This window comes from Ursus arctos, unplaced genomic scaffold (genome assembly GCF_023065955.2).
Source record: "Ursus arctos isolate Adak ecotype North America unplaced genomic scaffold, UrsArc2.0 scaffold_4, whole genome shotgun sequence".
NCBI classification, from domain to species: domain Eukaryota; kingdom Metazoa; phylum Chordata; class Mammalia; order Carnivora; family Ursidae; genus Ursus; species Ursus arctos.
Window position 1 is genome coordinate 3,313,156 of NW_026623056.1, and position 23,799 is coordinate 3,336,954.

Genomic DNA, 23,799 nt, shown 5'->3' on the forward strand with positions numbered 1-23,799 from the left:
GATTAAAGTACATTTAGAGAAGAGGTTCCAGAGACAACGGTCAATGAAAAGAACCTACCGAAGTTCATTGCAATCTTTTTTGCAATTTTGTATCAGGTGGAAATGGCCCCTCACTTTTCAGAGTTCAGAGGAGAAGTTACCTATTCCATTGTCCTGAGAATTGGTAGTAGGGGATATAGATTAAGTAAATTAAGTTTCTGGTATAAACATAGCTGTGTAGATCTCTTAACCCGTGACAAAACATACAGATGCAATAATGAAATCAAAACCAAAAATATCCATCAAATTTTATTGTGTGTGAAGTTGGAGGGCACACTGAATCTGCAGACTCAAATATAAGAGTTTCTTAGAAAGCTCAGACTGGGAAGAAGTAACATAAAGAGAAAAGGAACATAGAAGGTTAAAAAAAGAAGGAAGGTAAAGATTAGGATAGAAATAAATGAAGTAGAAGATAGAGAAACAAGAAAATTATAAAACTGGATGTTGTTTTTTAAAAAAGATCAACACAGTTGATCTTTTAGCTAGACTGACAAAGGAAAAAAGAAAGATGACTCAGATGACTAAGATCAAAAGTGAAAGTGAACATCACTACTGATCCTAGGGAATTTTTTTTAAAAAAGAGAAAGAAGGTAATATTAGGAACAACAGTATTACAACAAATTAGATAATTTAGATGAAATGAACGAATTATTAGAATGATAATTACTACTGGAATTGGATTCTGAAAAAAATACAAAATCCAGTTAGGTATGTAATACGTAAAGAAATTAAAATTAATAATTTTGAAACTTCTCAGAAAGAAAGCTCAGGCCCAAGTAGTTTCAATGGTGAATTATACCAAATGTTTAAGAATTACTCCTTTTTTTATTTTTACAAATTCTTTTTTTAATAAAGATTTTATTTATTTATGTGACAGACAGACAGCGAGAGAGGGAACACAGCAGGGGAGTAGGAGAGGAAAAGCAGGCTCCCAGCAGAGTAGCCCGATGTGGGACTCGATCCCGGAACGCCAGGATCACGCCCTGAGCAGAAGGCAGACGCTTAACGACTGCGCTACCCAGGCGCCCCACAAATTCTTTTTTTTTTTTTAAGATTTTATTTATTTGACAAAAAGAGAGACAGTGAGAGAGGGAACACAAGCGGGGGGAGTGGGAGAGGGAGAAGGAGGCTTCCCACAGAGCAGGGAGCCCAATGCAGGCTCCATCCCAGGACCCTGGGATCATGACCTGAGCCGAAGGCAGACGCTTAATGACTGAGCCACCTAGGCGCCCCACTGAGCCACCCAGGTGCCCCTACAAATTCTTTAAAAATGTAAAAGAGAAGAGAACACTTCCCAGTTCATTCCATGAAGTCAGAATTACCCTGATACCAATACCAGACAAGCATATCACAGGAAAGAAAACCATAGACAGATATGTTTTATGAATGTAGATATAAAAACCCCAAACAAAATATTCGGAAACCAAATCCAACAACAAATAGAAGGATTGTACACTATGATCAAGTAAGATTTATCTCAGGAAAACAAGGTTGGTTCAACATCTGAAAATGAATTAATACTATATACCATATCAATAGAATAAAGTACAAAAACCACATGATCATCTCAGTAGATGTAGGATGAAAAACAGTAACAACAACACTTGACAAAATCCAGCATCTTTTCATGATAAAAGAACTCAACAACCTAGAAATAGAAGACTATTTCCTCAGCCTGAAAAAGGGAATCTATGAAAAACCCACAGCTAACATTATACTTAATAGTGAATGCTGAAGGCTTTCCCCCCAAGATCAGGAAGGAGATAAGGATGTCTGTTCATGCCACTTGTACTCAACATTATACTGTACGTTCTACAGTAGGTTCATTACAGCCTGGAAGATCTGAACTGTATTCCATCTCCATGACAGCTATGGCTAAGACTCTCCCACGTTGCTTCAGTCTGCCTTCTCCTCACACTGTGGTTGCTTATCCAAAGGCAAAGGTGACCCAGAGGAAGTTTTTGCCTTTTAGGATGATTCTGATGCCCAAAGGAAAGGGTTGAGAGAGAAGGAGAAAATATGATAGAGTCCATGCTGACTCTGTTGAACTTTTGGTACCAGGGGGCAGAAAGAATACTTTCGAGAAGAGTGAATTAAGCTAATTCTTTTTTGGCTCTGATCCATGTTTATATTTGTTTAGATTTTGGAGTTCAGATCACAAAATGGGAAACTTTTTGTGAAATTAGTTCTATCTGAAAGTGGGAAAAGACTTTCCAGAGTCCTTACCATCTCTCTGTGAGAAACCCCATGGTCCCTGTTCCCTCTTTACCTTTCCCCAATCTTCCACTTTGTATATCTTTCTGAAGTTAATGAATTATAAACTGCTTAATTGCTTTCAGAGGTGGACCCCTGAACAGGTGGGAATGGATGTGCCCACATCTGTCAGAGTGAGAATGGTGTGGCCAGGTGTGTCTGTCGCCCAGGGTACCAGCTGTCTGAAGACAAAAAGGCCTGTGGAGGTAGGAAGTTGAAACTGATGGCTTAATTGTGTAATTGTTTGAAATTTTGTGGTAATTCAGTTTTGAATAATCAGAACAGCTAGGAGAAGGGTGTTTTCATTTATGCTTTAAAAAGAACATTTATATTCTCATTTGATCATTCTGAAAGGTATTTTTGTGAAACTATAAAAACAGTGAAATTATTAGTTACAAAAAAATCTTTTAGTGTGATTTCAGAATTAATGCCTTTTGTTTTCTGTTTCTCGTTATGAAGTGAATTCCGAAATTAATATTCAAAATCTTCCATAACTACACAGGGAGTTTTTTATTATAGGCTACAGAAGGTGGGGGATAACCTTTGAAATGCAAGTATGTGCAAATGAGTGTTCTCAGAAATTAGAAATAATTAAAAGCAAAAAGAAAGAAACTATAAATACAAGGTTACATATTTCTGTTTCCTAGAAATAGCAAAAGAGACATACTTCAATTCAAGGATGAAAGTGACAAATTACTCCATAACCAGAACTAATAAATGAAATCATTCCTGTGGGACAGTCTTTGTTTTAATAACTTCAGAGAAATCACAGAATCCTTCATTTTTATCATGACATTTCAGAGATAAGAAACAGTTTATTTGGATTAATTATGAAAATACCAAAATATTTCCTGACTTATGGGATGGATAAACACTTAGAGATACTGAAAAATAATTAGATATAAAAATTAGTTTATTTTTTTTCTTTTTTAAACCAAAACTAAGATATGATTTTCTGTTGATTGTGTTCATATACTTTTGTGACAGAGAACATTTTTGCTTTTGTCATCTGTTTGCACAGCATTTGCCCAACTTTTCTGGCACAGAATAGGATCTTATCAAATATTTGTGGCAAATTGACAAATTTATACATATAGATATATACATGTGGCGATGACATGCAGGACACTACAGGAGGAAGTACTAGTCAGGAAAATGATGTTGAGACCTATCGATGTGAAGGGAAGGAGCAGGGACTACCTGAGCTACAGAAGTTACACTGAATGGAACTGGCTCTCAGTGTCAGGAGAAAGAGGGGGAATTCTTGTTTAAATGGCACTGCCCCATGGTAATTAAGTAGAGCGTACACCATGGATTGCTACACATGAAGACCCCAAGTCTGCTTATTCACACGTCCTGTCTACCTTACATCAGGGAGATACCATTTTTGGTTGGGAATGTGAGATACATTCCTGGGGCACCTGGGGGGCTCAATTGGTTAAGTGTTTGACTCTTGGATTTGGCTCAGGTGATCTCATGGGTCAAGGGATGGAGTTTCACATGGGGCTCCGAGCTCAAGGGGGAGTCTGCTTGAAGATTCTCTCCCTTTGCCCCTCCCCTCATTTATGTGCACATGTGGACACACTCTCTTTCTCATAAATAAATAAATAAATAAATAAATAAATAAATCTTTAAAAGAAAAAAGAATGTGATGTATATTTCTTTTTTTCATAAAAATTTTTTATTGTGTTATGTTAGTCACCATACAGTAGAATGTGATGTATATTTCTAAAGACAAATTACAATGACTTCTACCTGTATTGTTAGGGGACAGATAAAGTATAATTTTTAGTTTATTTCCTTTTCTTTCTCCCAATTAATTAATACTACTAGGTTCTTATAGATAGAAGTGTTTGAGAACATTAGACCAACACTTGAGTTGATATCATTAGCAGTTGCTTTATTTGCAAATATGACACCTATGTAGTATTTACTGTTATGCTTGATGTCTGGGGTTGAGAGGAAGGGAATGCTTTAGATCATTTTTATAGTTTACAGATAAATCTTAATTTGAGCTCTGAAGACATAGCTGCTGTATATCTCTTCCTGTAGATGTGAATGAACATGCTGAACGGCTGGCTCACTGCAGCCATCACTGTGTGAACACAATGGGATCTTTCATTTGCGCCTTCCACCCTAGCTTTGAGCTGGGAGCTGATGGAAAACAATGTCACAGAAATGACAGCAAAAGAAGCCCAAGAAATATGTAGCATTTTACAAGTATTGAACAAGAGTAATAAACAAAAGAACCATATTGAATAACTTGTCAAAGCAGAAGCTCCTGAAAATATTTTCCACTGGGGTGGTGTAAGAGTGCGATCTTCGAAGTCTAACACCCTCATTGTAGTTTGAGGAAACAAAGGTCCAGAGCCAACAGAAAATGTTTGCCTAATGACCCACAGTGTGGATAGCAAGGACTGTCTCAGGGCTCATGACTGGAGGCTCTTTTGGACCCACAGCTATCCTTTGTGAAGAGTCTGCCTACCTTCATCACCTCTGTTTTGCAATATTTATTGAACACTAATAACTCCAGTGTAAAACACAAGGAGTTTTGAAGTACCATGCCTGACACATTGGATACTCCAACGCATATGTTTCGTGTCAGCCCTTCTCCCTTTCCTGTTTCTGTTCATTTCCATCATGCCTCTTTAAGCAGCTCCTTCTCACTGAATTCTCTTTCACTAGCTCATCCCTCTACCCCTTTCCTTCTTCTTTTTTTCTCAAATCAAAATGATCCATGTCAGGGGCGCCTGGGTGGCACAGCGGTTGAGCACCTGCCTTCGGCTCAGGGCGTGATCCCGGTGTTCTGGGATCGAGCCCCACATCAGGCTCCTCCGCTATGAGCCTGCTTCTTCCTCTCCCACTCCCCCTGCTTGTGTTCCCTCTCTCGCTGGCTGTCTCTATCTCTGTCAAATAAATAAATAAAATCTTAAAAAAAATGATCCATGTCATCTAACCTTAGCCTTTCCTCACTTAGGTTCAGTTATACAATTTAATATATCTCTTATTATCAGTATATTAAAATGTTCTTATGCTGAATTATTCACTGCTATTAATAACTATTACAGTGATTCCATTTTCATGTCTTCTCCACTGGTTCACTATTTAATCTATAGATGAATAATACACTCCCTGCTTTACTAAGTTTAAAACTGTCTGATACAAATTCCTTCCAATCCATGTTCTCAACTTCAATATTTCCCAAATGCACTCATCTGCTTCTTCTTCTCTCTGTTTTCAAATGACAGAATATTTTTTTTCTTATTTCTTTGGCTGATTTCTCCACCTCTGCTTCTTATGTAGCCATGGTATGTAAACAATACATTTTCTTTCATCCTTAGACCCAGCTTTCTCTCAGTGACTTCTTCCCTTTTTTCTCTGCTTCATATTTTTAACTTAGCAGGTAAATTTTGTTATGTTCAAAGCACAACCATGTTAACTAGTTTTACTTTAAATTCAGGACCATAAATTTCAAATGATTATGCAGCATAACTGGACCAATCTATACTATCAGAATATGTTTATTTCCACTTCATCAAAATGAATGCTCACACCTGTGTTATGTTAGTCACCATACGGTAGAATGTGATGTATATTTCTAAAGACAAATTAAAAGACAAATTTTTATATCACCCTCCTTTTGCCTTTATTCTTCCTTGTTTCTTACGTCATCAAGCAAGTGGATGCAAACTACAAGTCAAGTTAACGATTGACTGAAAATACCCCATAGAATAGCGTGAAAAACCTTCACCACTGTTAATATAAAGGAAGCGGTCCTAAGACTACCAAAGGCCATCTCCTATACTATACTTCAGATTCTATTCTCTCTCATTCTCTCATTATCTTTGCTATTGCAGTTATATAATGGATCATTCTCATCCGCATGTCAACTTGGTCCAGTATCTCCTATCTTTAAAGTACATTCCTATGAGCCCACTCCCTACTACAGCTTCAGTCTGATCCCCTTCACATTAAAATTTTTCATCACTTAGCCAATGTTCCCTCCTCATCTTGCACTCTCTCATCGTCCCTGACTAATCAGATCTCCATTTCTACCCAATGATCACCCATAACTTCCATGCTGCCAGACTGCTTGTTAATATCTCTGGTTTTATACTATACTATACCTCTTAGCAGCATTCAACACTGTGGACAAACCCCTTTTTTTCTTGAAACACTTTCCTTCCCATTCATGTTCTTACATTTTCCTTCTTTTCCTCTCCATCTCTGCCCCCTCTCTCAATTTCCAATTTATATTTCATTTCTCTTCTTCCTTTAACTCATGTGAGTATATCAAACCATGTACTCAACATCTCCACTTGCTTGACTGATAAGCATTACAAACTTGGCACACCCAAAACAGAACTGCTGATTTCCAGTTTCAGTTCCAAAGATGCTCTTCCCAGTTCTCCACACCTTAGGGAACTATCAATTCAGTGTCAAAGACAAAAACTCAATTACACAAAATTAGTAAGTTCTCGCACTGGGACTTGAACTGACGTCTTTAGGCTCCAACTACACTGTCCTTTCAATTTTATCATGTATTTGTGTATGAACTTATCAATTTAACCAAGGAAGAAGAATAATGATATTGATAAATAAAATAAACAATTTTGTGTTCTCTAAGCTTTCCCATGAAGAGACATTCTTAGGGTCACTAAATTCTTCATTCTCCTCCACTGCACAAAATGCTATGTTTCTTTAATGCTTGGGTTGCTAATGTAGCTTTGAGGTCTGATGGTATATTTCTATTGCTTAAAGACAGGGCAGTTTTGCTATGGTGATATTTGTCTTTTAAAGAGCAAACTAAGTAAGACAGGAGAGAAGAATTAACTACTAATTAGGATACAACTTCTGAAGTGAATCTTTTCTCTCAGTGCCCTGAGGAATCCTTTCAAGCAGAAATGTGGACGGGTTTTTCTTTCTTATTAATATTTTGACTTTTCAATGCAGCCAGAGGCTTAGGAGATGAGTATACCTTACAAATATCTGAAATAAAATTCTTGCAATCTGTGCATTTTGGGTTATCATGAAAGAAGGGGCCATTATTGCTAATGACTTATGAGATACAGGATTTCTGTAGAATTTACTTGGGAAAGCAATTTGCCCTAGAGTTGAATACATTTGGTAGAAGTGTATTTTTACATTTATTTCCCTTATGTGAATATTTGGCTAAGTTCTTTTTGTAGCTCTCACCAGACCTCAATATTTACTAACTGACACACAAAACTTTCTAGGTGAAAACTGGTGTTTTGAGTTGTTTCAAAACCTGTAGGTGGAGTAAGTGTTTTCAGAATGTGGTGATGTTTAAGAATGAATTATGTGTCCTTCAGATAGAAGTACATTTTAGGAAAATATTGTTTTACCTTTTCCCTAAGAAAACAATATTTTGGATTTATATAATTTCTCCTCAGAGGCTCTCAAAACACTGTATAGCATAAACATTAAATCATCATGGAGTGCTATAAATGAACTGTAACTGTTTTGTGATTAGAAATTAGAAGATTCCAGATGCAGCATGAGGAGGGCTTCCCCCAAATTACCAAGCAATATATAGTAGAACTTAAATTCTATACATATTTAGGGGCTCCTGGGTGGCTCAGTCGTTAAGCGTTTGCCTTCGGCTCAGGGCGTTATCCCGGAGTTCTGGGATCGAGCCCCACATCAGGCTCTTCCACTGGGAGCCTGCTTCTTCCTCTCCCACTCCCCCTGCTTGTGTTCCCTCTCTCTCTGGCTGTCTCTCTCTCTGTGTCAAATAAATAAAATCTTTAAAAGAAATTCTATACATATTTAATGTATTTTTAATATGTCGAGTAAGTAATGATTATTTGTTACCTGTGAGAAACTACAAGGATCATTTTTTAAAGTTTTTTTTTAAGTGTATATATTTTTAAAGTAGGGTGGTTGAGAATTATTTACACCTGTATCAAGAACACAAAATCTCAGCTTACTTTTAGTGGGCAGTTATAGATCTAAGTATGCACTCTTTTAGTCCCATGCATTTTTAAATAAGGTTACAACAATGTAATTTCTGTTTAAATTAAGTTACCACCAGCAGACTTAGAACAGCATTGTCTACAGGAAATAACAAAAATAGGAGCTAAAAGTTAAACTACATCTCCCTAAAGAGTATATGTTAACATATTGTAAAAATATCAGTTCTCTTTACTATTTCAATCTTTCCTTTAGCTTTCTAATTTTCCTCAGTGCTAAAGTAGCTGTTTCTAAACCCAAAGGGGTTCTTATTTTCAATAATAAATTGATTAGCATAATCCTTCTTTTGTTTATTCAATCATTTAAAACCTATTTTTGAACATCTGTTATGAGCTGGGTAATGCAAAATGATGATGGCACAGAGGGATAAGCACAATGACAGGGATGTGCACTGTGTGCTCTGGGAGCACGTAAGGCGGCTGCCGACTGTAGACTAGAGGCTGGGGATCAGGGAGCATCTGTGCTATCAGTGTACAGGAACTATGGCAGATATCTAGGCAGTTTGAATGGTAATATATGCCTTCAAGGAGTGCCACAATCCCAAGTACCCTTGTCTGGTTCTTTCCTGTCTCTCTTCTTCAGGCATTAAGAATGGAAGGAAATGAACCAACATGGACACTCTCATTAAGAAGAGGTGTCCCCAAGAAACACAAATGAAGAACAATAGTGGCCGATGGTGGAAAAAGCAGAGTACCCAAATTCCATATTTTTAAAAGATTTTATTTATTTGTTTGTTTATTTATTTATTTGACAGAGAGACAGAGTGCAGGGGGAGGAGCAGAGGGAGAGGGACAAACAGATTACGTGCTGAGCACAGAGCCTGATGCTGGTGCTCGATCTCACGACCCTGAGATCACAACCTGAGCTGAAATCAAGAGTTGGACGCTCAACCAACTGAGCCACCCAGGCACCCCCCAAATTCCATATTTTATCATTGATTCAAAGCATTCTTTATTTCTCATTTCCTCATAAGAATATGATGGATTAGTGCCTGTGTGCTCAGTTCAATTGGTATCTATATGCTGAGAGCCATGTCCCCCCAAATGTCTCCAATCAGTAGTATGTACCAGGATCAGCAAATTGTTTTGCAAAGTAATCGTGTGTTTATATGATAAGTGACTCTCATGTACATCAAAACTGATTAGCACATCAACATGATACTAGTTACATAGGATCAGCTCATTCATTGTTTCTGTGTTCATACTTTTGTTCTAAAGCTATTTTTAACAGTATTTTCATGTACTTATAACCTCTAAAAAGGACAGATAATAACATACCATTAGCTTGAGAACAGATGTGTCAATTGGCAAACAACCTATTTGCGTTCTGGTCATTGATTCAATATGCATATTTTTTTATATCCTGAAAATACTATGAATTCCCAGAGGTAACTCTCTTTTAAGAAGTGTGTTAATAACCACTGGTGGACACATTGCTTTTCTGTATGACTTCATCAGTTCAACATTATTTATAGGTTTATTAGTATTTTGATATGGTATAGACATTTACAATGCCTAACAGCTCTCAGACTTTTACTTTTACACGTGTAGAGTGTTGATAAATCTCCAATGAAGTTTGTTATCTTCCTAACAGAGAATGTACCCATTATTGACAGATATTCAGGTTTCTCTGTTGTTATGCTAATAACTCTCTTTTGCTTGTTTTGGAAAGGGTTTGAATTGGAAATTGTCAATAGCTGTGAAGAGAACAATCATGGTTGTTCCCATCACTGTGAACGCGTACTTGGGGCGGGGGCCGGAGGGAGGGTAATTTTTCCTGCAACCATAGACACCAGCTTGATTCAGATGAGAAAACATGCATAGGTAATGTACGGTAAATGTCATCTTCAGAATTTGCCCAGGATTCATTTAGCCCATTCCTCTCTAATACATACTTACGGCTGTACTATGGGCCCTGTCTCTCAAACTGCAAGAAGCAAATTGAATAGTATCTCTGACTACTGGCAAATGCAAAAGAAAAATTACTTTAAAACATGTTAACAAAATATATAGACTTAATAGTTTTATGTCAAGAAAATATTGCAAGACCTACCTAACCATTTAATGTAATTTGTAATTCAAACAACACATATACCCTACTTTACCTCAAACAGAAACTAAACCATGAGCATTGATTTTTAACTTGGTGATAATTTGGGTGCACAGTCAACTTTGATACGGTTAGTAGTTACATTCCAAAAGAAAACTTTAAAAGATATTATTCTTTGGAAATTCCAGTTCAAACCCATTCTTAATGGATAACTTTTCCAACATATTATTAGAACTTTTATCATGTGGGAAACTAAGAATAATCTCCACCCTAACATTGCTCTATATGAAATGTTTAATCTAGAGCTTCTGAGGAAAAAGAATACTACTAAAAATAGGGATACTGAACATCAAACTGTATTACTGTGAACTTTGGTTCAGAGAGAACCTATAAGCCCCTAAAGCAGTTTGCCATTATTCAGGAATTCTGATACCATATTAGCTTGTTTTCTTTTGTGATACTTTAAGTCACCTTTCTTAAAAATTATAATATAATTACTGAAAAATATCTTTGGCCATTTCATACTACTCAATATTGTTAGAGACAAAGTGACGTATCATAAAAGAAGAATTTCAGAGGTCCAAGTATTTGGGATTTTTTATTTTGGCACTATAATGTGACAGAGTGAACGTAAAGGAATTTTGAAGTATTCTGGCTTCATAAATTATTTAACCAAAACAATGTCATTAAACATATTTCTTGATCCAGCATTGCTTTCTGTATTTTTCCCAGTCTACAGTGATTAACTTAAGGAAACCAGTTGCTTCCCTTGCCAATGTTTATGTAATGAAAAATAGGTTTATATTTTTCTATCTTGCTAATGTTTTTATCTGAGAAAAATATAAAGGGCTTCCTTCTTTTCTCTCTCCTTCCCTCTCCTTCTTCCTTCTTACCTATCTTCCTATTTTGACTATTGAATACGAGAAACTGGAATTTTGCTAAACCTCTGCAATTTACGATCTGGTCTTTCCTTATTCTTCGAAAAGGACAATTCAGTAAAGCTTTTATTTATAGCTAGAAAAAAAAAGAACATCCGCCAGGGTCAAAATGTGGAAAAGTGCATATTTATGACATTTCAGCAGTCAACATTATGTTGTATTGTTTATGGCTCAAGTTTATTTCGTTTCCGACAATAAATTATACTCATCCCTTAAGTCCAAATATTCACTAGAGTAAAGGCAATGATTTGTTCAGAGTGTACATATGCATACTTTGCTTATTTGCCTAAGAATAGATTAAGGCCATGGATGCTTTGTAAAAACATTCATGCATAAAGGAAACTAAATAATTGTTAGCTTATTTTAAGATTAGCTTTTTAAAGTATATTTGAATACACAAATAAATGTGAAAATCAGTCATCCAATCTGCAAATGTTCAGTCTTACCCAAATGCAAATTTTATTAGGGCTAAAACCTAGAGATGTGTTAATATAATTGGAAAGGCAGCTGTCTAAAGTGTGAGCATCTGACCAGCAATACGTTCGCTACATTTAACAATTGGCAATTATTAGAAAATACTTGTTTAAGATTTATTTATTTATTTTAAAGAGAGAACATAGGGGCGCCTGGGTGGCACAGCGGTTAAGCATCTGCCTTCGGCTCAGGGCGTGATCCCGGCGTTCTGGGATCGAGCCCCACATCAGGCTCCTCCACTATGAGCCTGCTTCTTCCTCTCCCACTCCCCCTGCTTGTGTTCCCTCTCTCGCTGGCTGTCTCTATCTCTGTCAAATAAATAAAATCTTAAAAAAATAAAAAATAAAAAAAAAATAAAGAGAGAACATAAGCAGGGGTTGGAGCAGGGGGAGAGGGAGAGAATCTCAAGCAGACTCCCCCCAGAGCCCCCAGTGCAGCACTTGATGGAGGGCTCAATCCCACAACCCCAAGAACATGGCTTGAGTTGAGATCAAGAGTTGGCCACCCAGGCACCCCTTGAAAATATTTTTTTATTTCTAATGTTTGGAGCTTTATTCAGTGGTTATACATGGGGAACAAATACAGAAGCTCAAGTTCTTTTACAGTTTACTTTTGATGCTTTTCTGAAATTAAAGCTGAAATGTGAAATTATTTTGCCTGGTTACAATTGATGTTCTATTTTTTATTAGGGCTAAATTTTTATGTACAGGTGAATTTCTCTGTAACATTGCAATAGCTGGCATATTGGCCTATGTAGGAAAAAATAGAGATGAGGAAAATTAAAAGGGAAAAATAAGCAAGCAAAATCTCACCCAATAAGATCAGGAAAAAAAAATCAAGAAATTTGAGAAACAGGTGATGCAAAAGTTGAAGAGACAGGGCATTTTAAGAAAGGCTTATCAGATAGAAAGGAAGGGTTTTCAGGTGAATTCCAGACTGAGGGCGTTATAGATCAGAAAAGGTAGAAATAACCCCAGAGGAATGATAATAGAAGAAGAATCCAAAATGGATCATAAAATGATAGACTGAGGAACTAATTTTCCAATTATAATGCAGTTGTTCTCCTTGCTAGTTGAGAACAGGAAATCCTGAAACCTGGATGGTTAAAGGCTCTGGTGGTATCTGAGAAAAGTCAAAAAAAAAATCTTAAAATTAAAAAAAAAAAAAAACCCTAAGGATAATGTTTTAGATGAAATGGAACTGAGTTTTTTAAAAAAAAGTTTTGGTCCCCTATATTCATGCTCTTTAATCCAAAGGACAGAGGAAGGTTTAATATTGAAAAGGCAAAAATATCTAGAATTTTGTGAGCAGCTCTACTTACGACATTTGGCAGGAGGAAGAGTGTTTTGTGTCCAAATGACCCTCATTTAGATATTTTATAGTGACCCTTCACCTTGGCTGATTGATTGCATTTTTTTCTCTTTTTTTTTTCTTATCTGCATTTCTTACATTGGTACCCTTTCCAAGGTTAATTGAGACCCTGACCGTTTATATCTCTGGCTTCTCATGTAGTTACAGAACAGTGAAATTCAGTAACGTCAGCGCCGCAGTCCACCCGACTCCACAGCTCAGCAAACAGAGGGAGTCAAACTGAACCAAGAGTAGCCGAAAACCCTGACCACACAACCCCAGGTGTCCACCTGAGGAAAAAGTGAGCAAAGAGTCTCTTGCTCAGCCAATTATGCTAGAAATGATCACCCCAAAACTCAGGCCAAATAGATTATCCTGTAGCTGAAAGGTTTCAATTTGACATCTTGTGGTGCATGTTTATTTTCCTCCAGGCAATTATGTCTTAGGAAACAACGTTCAGGATTGTAGAATTCTAGAATAGTAGTGTCAAAGGAGACTTAAAAACCATCACTTAGAAAATTGTTTATCTGATAGGACATGCCAGGGTAATAGTATTACTGGTGGCGATAAAAACCCCTAGACCCCACTTATCCATGTAGTCAAAGCATCATCGAAGAGTTCAAGCAAACGCTCTGAAATAGTCTGTCATTTAAATATAATATTTACAATGATTTTCTGCCCTCTGTCTGAATTGCGGTTAACACTTCTCTTGCCAGTTACGTGGATTCGTTTTGCTTGGGAATGCTTTCTTCTCAAGTTCTAGAAGAGTACACACATTATGGAGGCTAAGACTACCTCCTCTTTGCAGCTATGAAGTGCCCACTAAATGGAATTTTTTGGCCCTTCTGAAGCTGTTTTGTTGTTGTTGTTGTTCTTCGGGTTCTCTGTTGATTCAGTCAGATTGCTGTTTAAACTGGAAAAATAGCAGATATCTCTTTTCCTGTGCTTATAAATGCATCTGGAGATTATTTACATATTTTAAAAATAAGTAACAAGCATTGGGGAAGCATGCAAGAAACATAAATCCAAACGTGGGCCTCAACCTTTTTGTATTATGGTTTCTTTGATGTTCGTACCGTGTAGTCTGAGAAACAGGAAATGAGTAGTAGAACAGTTGTAACTTGGAAATGAGGCTTATGGGCACTTCTCTAGGTTGGTTCAATTCCCATCTCTTAAATAACAGAAATGTCCTTTTCCCCTTCAGACCTTGATGAATGTGAGAGTGGAGAAACCTGCTGTGCCCATCTCTGCATCAACTATTTAGGAAGCTACAAATGTCGAGGTCAGGAAGGCATTATTAGTTCTGATGGTGGTGGATGTGATGGTAAATTCCCAAGATCTAACATGAACTCATTATGTGATGGGGCAACCATGCAGGAAGAACATCTGAGGCCCAGGGTTAGGGGAGGAAAGGGAAGTTTTTGACACTAAAGGGACTTGGCTTTGTATGTGGTTCTACCATTTTCTATTGTATGAACTTGGACGACCCTAACTGCTCTGAGCCTCAGGTCCTCATCAGTAAAGTGAAGACAATAATAGGATTAGTGGGTAAATTAAGTAAAGTAATATATGTAAAGTGCCTAGTACAGTGATTGACGTCGAGAAATCACTCTGCTAAAAGTAGCTATTATTATTATAATGTTCATTGGCCCATAATCCCTTTTACCTAATTTAATATATATAGGCAAGTGAGAGATTTGGGCAGGCCGTAGAACACTGCCATAGGAATCATTCAGGGCAAGCTTGACTGGAATTAAAGTTAGTTCCTGAAAGTCATTTTAATCAGGGAGTCGTAGCAAAGGGATTGCCAGTTCATGAGCCACAGTCCAAATCTGTACTGGAATCCTTTACATATCTGATATTAATCTAGCTAATGCGAGCTTTCAGAGGAGTCATTATAATCTTCTAACTTATTTGTTAAAATTGGTTCACTTACCCTTCAGATGATTTCTAAGTCATATATATATGATTTAGATATAAATATGATATATGATGTATATATGATATATAAATATCATAGGAGATTTAGGTGAGTAGTATTAATTCACCTTTTTTATACTATTAAGAATGGCTCATGTAAGTCATTGCTGTAATTTATTTAAGGTTTATCTTAAATATATAACCTTTAAATTTTCATTTATGATCATTATTACCATTATTTTGAATCACATTTTTTAAAAATAAAAGCAAAGATTAGAGAATTAATATCTGTCTCAATAACAGTAAAATTATGTACGAAGGATTTAATGCCTCAGAGAGAATAGTTTCTTTGCTTAAAGAAACAAATTACTGCATTCTGTTGAGGATGATAGATATGTCTCTTCATATAGATAGCCAAGCTCCCCAGCCTTGCAATATAGATAACAGCAAAGAATACAAAACTGTATCTATATATTCTAAACACAGTAGAGTATATTACCATTTACCACATTCCATCCAATTAACGGGGCCAAAAAAAAATTGAATTTTATGTACCATCTGCTTTTAAGTAGAGTGAGCCAAGAGATGATTGTATGGCGTGAATGTACATACTTGGGCACACACATCCAAATGGAAAAGGTATCCAAAATCTGAAGCAAAACTTAGAAACTCAGCTTTATAAATGAACTTTTAGTATCATAAACACATTGACCAAAGTCTGGGCTCAAATGTGGACATACACCACCAGTAAGTCAAATGAATCAAGGGCCGGGGTTCTTCTTCCATCTTAAAATTCTCCACAAGCCTTGTACAGAATTACACATGGAATAAATGCTTCACCTTAGATGCTGAATAATTCAAGAATGATGAACATTCTATAAAGTGGTACACTCAGACCATTGAATTTCTTTTAAGTTGTAAATTCTTCATCAAAATCTTGTGATCAAGATTTCAGGAAGAACTTGTCTATAAGGATGAACTATAGTAAACTTCGAAATGAGTGGAAGAAAAATAATTGGCAGGGTATACTTGAGGAAGAATTCGGGGACGATGCCTTCTATATGGCAAAACCTTGTTTTTGGCTAATAAGGGTGGCGAGGGGAACACAATTATGCCCATGGGTTCATAATGTTTATTTATCTTTCAACACCTAAAAGCAGACGTTGTTTAAATTTTCCTAGATGTGGTTGAGTGTCTGCATGTCAGCTTAGTCTGTGACCAGCTGTGTATTAACTCTGTGGGGCCATAGGACTGTCACTGTGAAGAAGGCTACAGAATTGGAAGTGATGAAAAAACTTGCATGTGTACGTCACTGTGAAGAATTTTGTTGTATCTCTTCTAAACGACTTCAACCCTCATCTTGTTCTTGGAGAGCAACAGAGACCACATGTCCCTTAACTCAACCTGCCCTCCCCTTTCTGTCTTCACAGACTGAGCTCTTCCTTTTCCTTTTGTTCAATCTGCTGCGGTTTCAACTTCGTGCTTGCTGCTTCTCACCCACATTTACAAAAGACTTCTTGAAAGAGCTTTCTCAAAGAGTTGCACCTTCCAGTCACCCCCTGCCTTGACTGTCTGGTTCAAACTCTCTCATTTCTCTCATCAACCCCTGCTCAGTTTTTCCTTCTTTTAACCAGGATGTTGAATCCAGGCATTTTTCTGTGTGCCCTTAGCCTTAGATGATGGTGAGCTGGAGGAAGAAGAAGAAGAATTAGAAGTTGTAAGGTTTCCATACCTTCTATTCAAGAGCCCACCTCAACTGCTTCATGATGTCGCTATCTTTCTGCCTCCCACCCACGAAGATGAAGAAGATGAGGAGGATAAGGAAACACATACTTGAGGAGAACTGACTGCTTTGAGCAAAATGGTGAGTCAAAGAATTTATTTCATTATACTCACCTCTTTTTTTTTAGGTAATTCACATAAATTCTCTTATAGGCAATTTCATTATCGGTATTTAATGCCATCGGATGTTTTAACATGTTAGCAAGAAAAGTGGGGCCAAAATTACTTCTTCACTGCTTCCTGTCAAATTCACCATCTTCTATTTTTCTTCCTTTTGCGCAATAAAGTTTGCTATGTAGGTATGCGTAGAAGTCGGAGTGCAGGGTGTGGGGGGCTGTTAAAGTGTGTACAGAGAAACGGAGTAGGAAACTATCTTTAAATTAGCATAACGGGGGAAAAGATTGGATTGGGACCTTGTAGTTCTTCTAACTATTATGACTCCGCTAGAAGTCACTACTATATAGTTGAAATTTACCTCAAATAGCCTTAAAATCTAGATTCTTTCTACATTTTAAAATGCCAGGAAGCAATTGTTCATTATGCTGAAGTGGACCAAGAAAAATATCTTTAAAAATGGGAGCAGTTTCACTTATACGTCCACGCAACAGAACTGAAGCATCAAATCACTTCTGATCAAAATAAATTAGCATACCCTCTTTCAAAAGTAACAGTTTGCAGCCAGTCTGCTGCCTCTTTTTTCTTTTCTTTGTAAAACAGAACTGCTCTTTTTGTTCTCCCTCTATTTGTGGTATTTTAACACTATCAAAGCTGGATGATTGCTCTAGGAAGAGTTGGTTAAAATGCAAGAGGCATTTTTATGCTATGGTCAGTCTATAAGAATAATATCAATAAATGTGTCTGTATACAAATGGAAATGCTTTGATGTTTCTTAATTAAACTCCTGATTCTTTGGCTACTCGAAGTTGGAAAAGAAACAGAATAGAGACCTTGCTAAACATGACAGGCTTTCCATTAGGAAGTCTGAAAGACCCCACCTAGAAACAGAAGCAAAACTCGAAATGGAAAGTTCTTTAAAACAACTGAAAGCAAGTCTCTACATTCTTATTCAAATTAAAGTAATTTCCCTGAAGAATAGAATGGAAAATCACATTATGGTACATTTATGCGATAGAAAAGTACACAGACATTAAGAAATAAACTAGCATGCACACAATATGGGTAAGTTTCACAAACATTCTACTAAATGAAAGAAGTTTGATACCAAAGACTGCTTTATATAAAGTTCGTTTATATGAAGTTCAAAAATAAGGAAAAAATAATCTGTGCTGATAGAAATCAGGATAGTGCTCAATTTGTGAGGCTAATGATTAAGAAATCATCAAATCACCTTTGTGTTTTTGCAGTGTTGGTAATCTGTATCTTGACCTGGGTGTCATTTACAAGGGGTTATTTACATCGTGGAGAAGAAAGTAAGAAGTGTACTCTTAAGTTCTATGCACTTGTCTGCATGCATATTAAATGTCAATAAAAAGGTTTCCTAGAAGAAAAAACAACAACCTGGCATTTTAAAAAGCCTGGAAGAGGGGCACCTGGGTGGCTCAGTCTGTTAAGCATCTGCCTTTGGCTCAGGTCGTAATCTTGGGGTCCTGGGATCGAGCCCCATGAAATAAATAAGTAAGCAAGCCAGCCTGGAAAGAAAAGCACCAAAGTGCCAGAAACAGTGACTATTTTTGTGTTCAGGAATCAATAGTAATTTCTTTTTGCCTTTCTACTCTTTTAAACATTCTAGTGTTTAGGATCTATATTCCAAACTCTATTTTAAAAGATACCATTGTTATTGCTTTGCAATTGTCTTTTTCTGAGACTGTTTAGGAAATATGCCCAAGGATCTTTTTTCTTTCTTTTCTTTTCTTTTTCCTTTTTCTTTTTTTTTTTTTAAATGAAGGGTTTCATTTCCATTTTCAGTGGTAGAGACAATATGGGCCAACTAAGATGGTATCATAGTTCCGTCGGTGAAAATCACACCTTCAGACACAATTGCAGTGTGAGCTGTGAGGACCTTCTGAATGGGGGCAGATGCCAGGAAGGAAGGAGTGAGTGCTCTTGCCCAGATGGCTGGGGAGATAATCTTTGCAATGACAGTAAGTCATACTGGAGAATTAGTAAAAGGGTAATGAGTTCTTTACTACTGGTAAATTACTGTGATGTGTTCTCCTTTACACGTGTTCTCCCGAAAATGTTTTAAAAGGTAAGCAGTTGATATGGTGAGAAACTAATTTATTTGTTGTGCATAAAGAATGCTTATGAAACGCTAAGGTTTTAAATTGAACATGTGATTAAAAGGGGAGATTTTGTGTTACCTGGGAAACTTGATGTGCTGTCTTTTGTTTATCCCTGGAACATAAAAGTTAATAAAGGATCCTAATATTCTAGGCCTATAAAAATCCCTCCATTTAAATAAATCATTAGGCCCTGGCAAGCTATTCCCAATGAAAAAAAAAAAAGAGTTTGTGTTACAAAGTGCAATTAATGGAACTGCTTGACTGCTTCTTTTTGTCTGTTTTTTTTCCTTTTCTTTACAAAATATGTTAACATAAGCCAATGACACTTTTAAGTTTTTTTATGTCTCTCATGTGAAAATATCAAAGATTTGAAAAATGATACCTTGAACACATCGTTTCCTTTACCTTTTAAATAGAGGTACACTTGCAGGAAAGAAAACTGCCAAGTACTGAAATCAAAATATATTGACTGTTTCCTCTTTCTCTTTTTAAATTTACCTTATACATTTTTTTAACAAAATGGTTTTCTTAGTTTTTGTGATTACTTTGAAAGATGATATGAGCAGATTTTCTTTTGAACCCCTTGCATATAGGAAGAAAGATGACAAATATTGTTTCTGAGACAGAGGCAAAACTTGAGTCAGAACATAGTGAAGTATTTACCAAAATTACTAGTTAGGGTGTTGAGGATCTTCCTTAAGCATCCCTCTGATCATGTTTCTGTGCTGCTCAAAAAACTTCAAGGGTGACCCATTTCCTGCTACATAAGCACACACTTCTAATCTAGGAGTGGCAACCATGTACAATCAGACACTCATAAATCTTTTTCTCTTTTTATCCTAATCACGGCTTTTTGCTCAGCTTCTCATTTCCAGCAAACTAAACTGCTCACTACTTAACGTTTTGCATTTTTCAGCTCTGTGCCTTTTGCTGAACTGCCATCTTTGTCTATTGCTGCTTGTTGCATGAAGCTTTATTTGATGGCCCCAGTCTAGCCACAACTGTTTATGTTTTTGGTGGGTTTCAAGTCACTATCTCTCTCTCTCTCTACATTGAATTAGAGTTAGCTATCTCCTGTTCTATCTCCCTTACTAGACTGAGAGTTCATTGGTCAGGTACCAATGTTTTCTCCAAAGTGAAGGCACCCAGTGCATGCATAGACAAATGAATAAAACTTGGTGTTGAGACACCCAGCTATATTGACCTGCAACTTGACGTACTCAACTATATACGATTGGGATCAAAACATGTGGTATATGACTATTAGGAAGTAAATACTTCCCTTAAGTCAGTTTCATTAATAAATGTGCATCTTCCAAACCCTTGATTTCTGACATGGTAGCATGTGAAATTAAACTAAAAACCTATCTCAAATACATCAGAATAAAACATCTCTGATACAAAATTAACATAGAAATATTGAAAATGAACTTGTTGAAATGAAGATAAGATGACCTCTTCTTTAGCTTTGGAAAACCTTGCCATAAGAATTCAAAAAACTTACTACATATAAATTAACAGTGTAGATCTCAACCAGTGTTGCCCGCTTATTTCTTTCCTAGCCCTTTGTTTTTCTCTGTCCTTTCCTTCTCCTTTGCATAGTATCTTCAAGCTTAAAAGAAAAGAAAAAAGTCAATAAGGAGCCAATTTTCCATATTAGTATCTGGAGTGATGTGGGTGGATAGATAGAGGAGGTGATGTAAATATAGTTTTACAATATTTCGCCGATTATGATAAAATGCCAAGTAACAATGGTTTTCTGAAATCATCTCAACAGCTGTATTTACTCGTTAAACCCAAGTCACATTTTTCCCAATTTATTTTTTAATAGAATACTAAACACTTCCTAGGGGCGCCTGGGTGGCTCAGTCCTTAAGCGTCTGCCTTCGGCTCAGGGCGTGGTCCCGGCGTTATGGGATCGAGCCCCGCATCAGGCTCCTCCACTGTGAGCCTGCTTCTTCCTCTCCCACTCCGCCTGCTTGTGTTCCCTCTCTCTCTGGCTGTCTCTCTGTCAAATAAATAAAATCTTTAAAAAAAAATACTAAACACTTCCTAAAGAACCAACAAATCAGAGAAAACAGTTGTTTGCTTGACATCATCAATCTTTCACAATGCAAACTACCTTGGGTCCTTCAAGACAGTCTTAGCTGCATTCATTCCTAGTTAAAAATACATGGCATTTTTTTTTCTACATTTTATTCCCATTTTTCAAAATAGAAGGTGCCATTTGTTTCTCATTAGGGCTGGTGACAGTTACACAACAAGGATGTCTGGGTAGCTGTGACAATGTGAGTGTTAGAGTTTAAGGAACAAGGTAAATTTTGCATGTGAACCTTGTTATCAGTTCTTCAGTGACCATCATTCTAATTAGCTGCATCAGTAATTTGCTCCCAGGAATGATTATTCCATCCAAGCTGGAAGCATTCTGCTGACTCTTTCTGGGTCTGAGAACTAGAGATTTTAATTACCCGGTATTCATTCTAATAGAAAGACAAACTTCTTTCTCCATTTGTATCATGGATATATTACACTGCTATTCACTTTCTCTACTTTCTTCTTAGCTTTTTCCCCAGAGACCCACGGGAAAGCATGTGGCAGCATCTGTGATTGTCAGAATGGAGGCACCTGTGATCCCCTGAGCAGTGTCAGTGGCCCCCACCCTGAGGAGTTCCTGGGAAAACCTGTGGAAACGGTAGAAGGTGGCTAGTGCTGGTCACGTGTCATAACTCCTTAAGTTCTTGAGGTTTCTAATAGGGAATAAACGAAATGAAAATTACACCTGGGGTGCCTGGATGGCTCAGTCAGTTGAATGTCGACTCTTCATTCTGGCTCATGTCATGACCTCATGGGTCCTGGGATCAAGCCCCTTCTTGGACTCCCTACTCAGTGGGGAGTCTGCTTGAGGATTCTCTCCCTTTGCCCCTCCCTCCACTCACTCTCTCTCTTTCAAATAAATAAACAAAAATTTTAAATGAAAATTACATCTGTATTTTTCAAGGTGGCCTTTTTGAAGAAGAAAAAAGGCCGTATCTATGTATACAAGAGTACAGTTGCTCTGACTGATGACATGTGTATCTAAGTATGATAAATCTTGGTACAGAGACTTTTTTTCTGCTGAGCAAAAAGTTGAGATTGTGTGTGTAGATTTGGACATAGGAACTAGGGGGAATTTATTTGCTCTGCATAATAAAAAGAAGAAAAAATGGAGCACTTCGAGAAAACCAGGGAGGAAGAGAGATGAAAATCAGAGAAGCAAAGGAGAGGAGGGAGAGGGGAAAAGACAGGAGAAATGATGGATGAAAAACTCACAAAATACCTACGAGTGCTGTGTGTGGATTTTACATGGAAACCAGTGAAAAGGCTACATTTTCAGCATGAGCAGATAGAGCACAAAAATAAAACTGCTTGTACAAGCCCAAGAGTAGAATGCAGAGAGTGAATGAAGGTAAAAGTCTTTGGGGACTGTCAGCAATCCTGGGGAGTTTATTGGATTCTCTCAGATCACAGAACCGGGGACATGGAAACCGAGTTTACTTCCCTCTCTGAGTGATGTAGGAAGACTCCTGTTGGCATCCCAGTTATTCATCCCCCTGAACGATGTTTATTCACTTATTCAAAAGATACATATGAAGTGGTAGCAAGGCAGTGTGCCAGGCATTATGATATGGTAATGGAAAAGATGAAAAATAAAGAAGACTCTGGTCTTTCCATGTGGAACTTATATTCAGAGCAGACATAGGTTACAAATGTTGGTAGGTATTACAAATTAAATAATAATGTGTGCTTGGAGGTCAGACTAGGAGGAAAAGGCAGACTGTGTGAGCCAGGAAGCAACTTCTGGAAAAGTAACATTTAAGCTAAAGGCAGAAAAAGGAAGAGACAGAGACGGGGAAGAGTGAAGAGCATCCCACACTGAGAGGTTTTCTATAGCTGGACTCTGGAGTGGGAAAGAGTGAGGTTAAACAAAGGAACCCGCAGAAGGTCAGCTGGTGGAGCAAAAGTCAGCCAGGGAGACATGAAAGCACCCGAGGTCAGCTGGTGCAGGGGCCCATAGGTCTTGTTAAGTTTGGAGTTTTTAATCTGACAGCAATGGCAAGTCATTGTAGAATTTTAGACAAAGGATATGGAATCCTATCTGTAGCTTTAAAAAAAAATCTCTCTAGCTTCAGTCCAATTACCTTGGAAACATCTTACCTTGTACAATCTCCTTATTCCATATAACAACAGCTCTCACCAGTTTTGCATGTGGGTTATTATTTGCTTTGTGTGTCTTTTCGACCCTCCAGGAACCCCCAAAAGGATTCTTTGGGAAGAACTGCAAAAAGAAAGGTAACTACACCAACAATGGCCATTGCCACAAGGTGTGTGGTGCTTGTATGTGTGAGCCAGCCTGCTATGAGGGGTTTTGTCATCTGAGTAAGTCCCGGGCAATAATTTGCTCTCTACATGATGGGGTGCCTGTGTGGATCAGTTGGTTAAGTGTCTGTCTTCAGCTCAGGTTATGATTTCAGGGTCCTGGGATTGAGACCCAAGTCTGGTTCCTTGTGCAGCGGGGAGCCTGCTTTCCCCTCTCCCTCCGTCTGCAGTTCCCCCTGCTTGTGCTCTCTCTCTCTCTGCAAAATAAATAAATTAAATCTTTAAAAAAAATAATTTGCTCTCTACATGAAGCAAGGAGGCTCAAAAAGTACTGAAAATTTGTTAGACAGAGAAAGAGGGTAAAAAACAGCATTTTATATAGTCATATATATGATGGCTTA

The 23,799-nt window shown here is 37.3% G+C and overlaps 1 long non-coding RNA gene across 1 annotated transcript in view; it reads left to right on the plus strand.

Annotated features, from left to right (window-relative positions):
• The window catches only part of LOC125281464 (uncharacterized), a 234,108-nt gene extending 210,605 nt beyond the window's left edge, over positions 1-23,503 (plus strand). The window contains exons 5-7 of the long non-coding RNA XR_008957369.1: positions 2,379-2,498; positions 16,688-16,881; positions 21,604-23,503. This is a non-coding gene — a long non-coding RNA (uncharacterized LOC125281464). The remainder of the gene's footprint in view (positions 1-2,378; positions 2,499-16,687; positions 16,882-21,603) is intronic.
• The last annotated feature ends 296 nt before the right edge of the window (positions 23,504-23,799 follow it).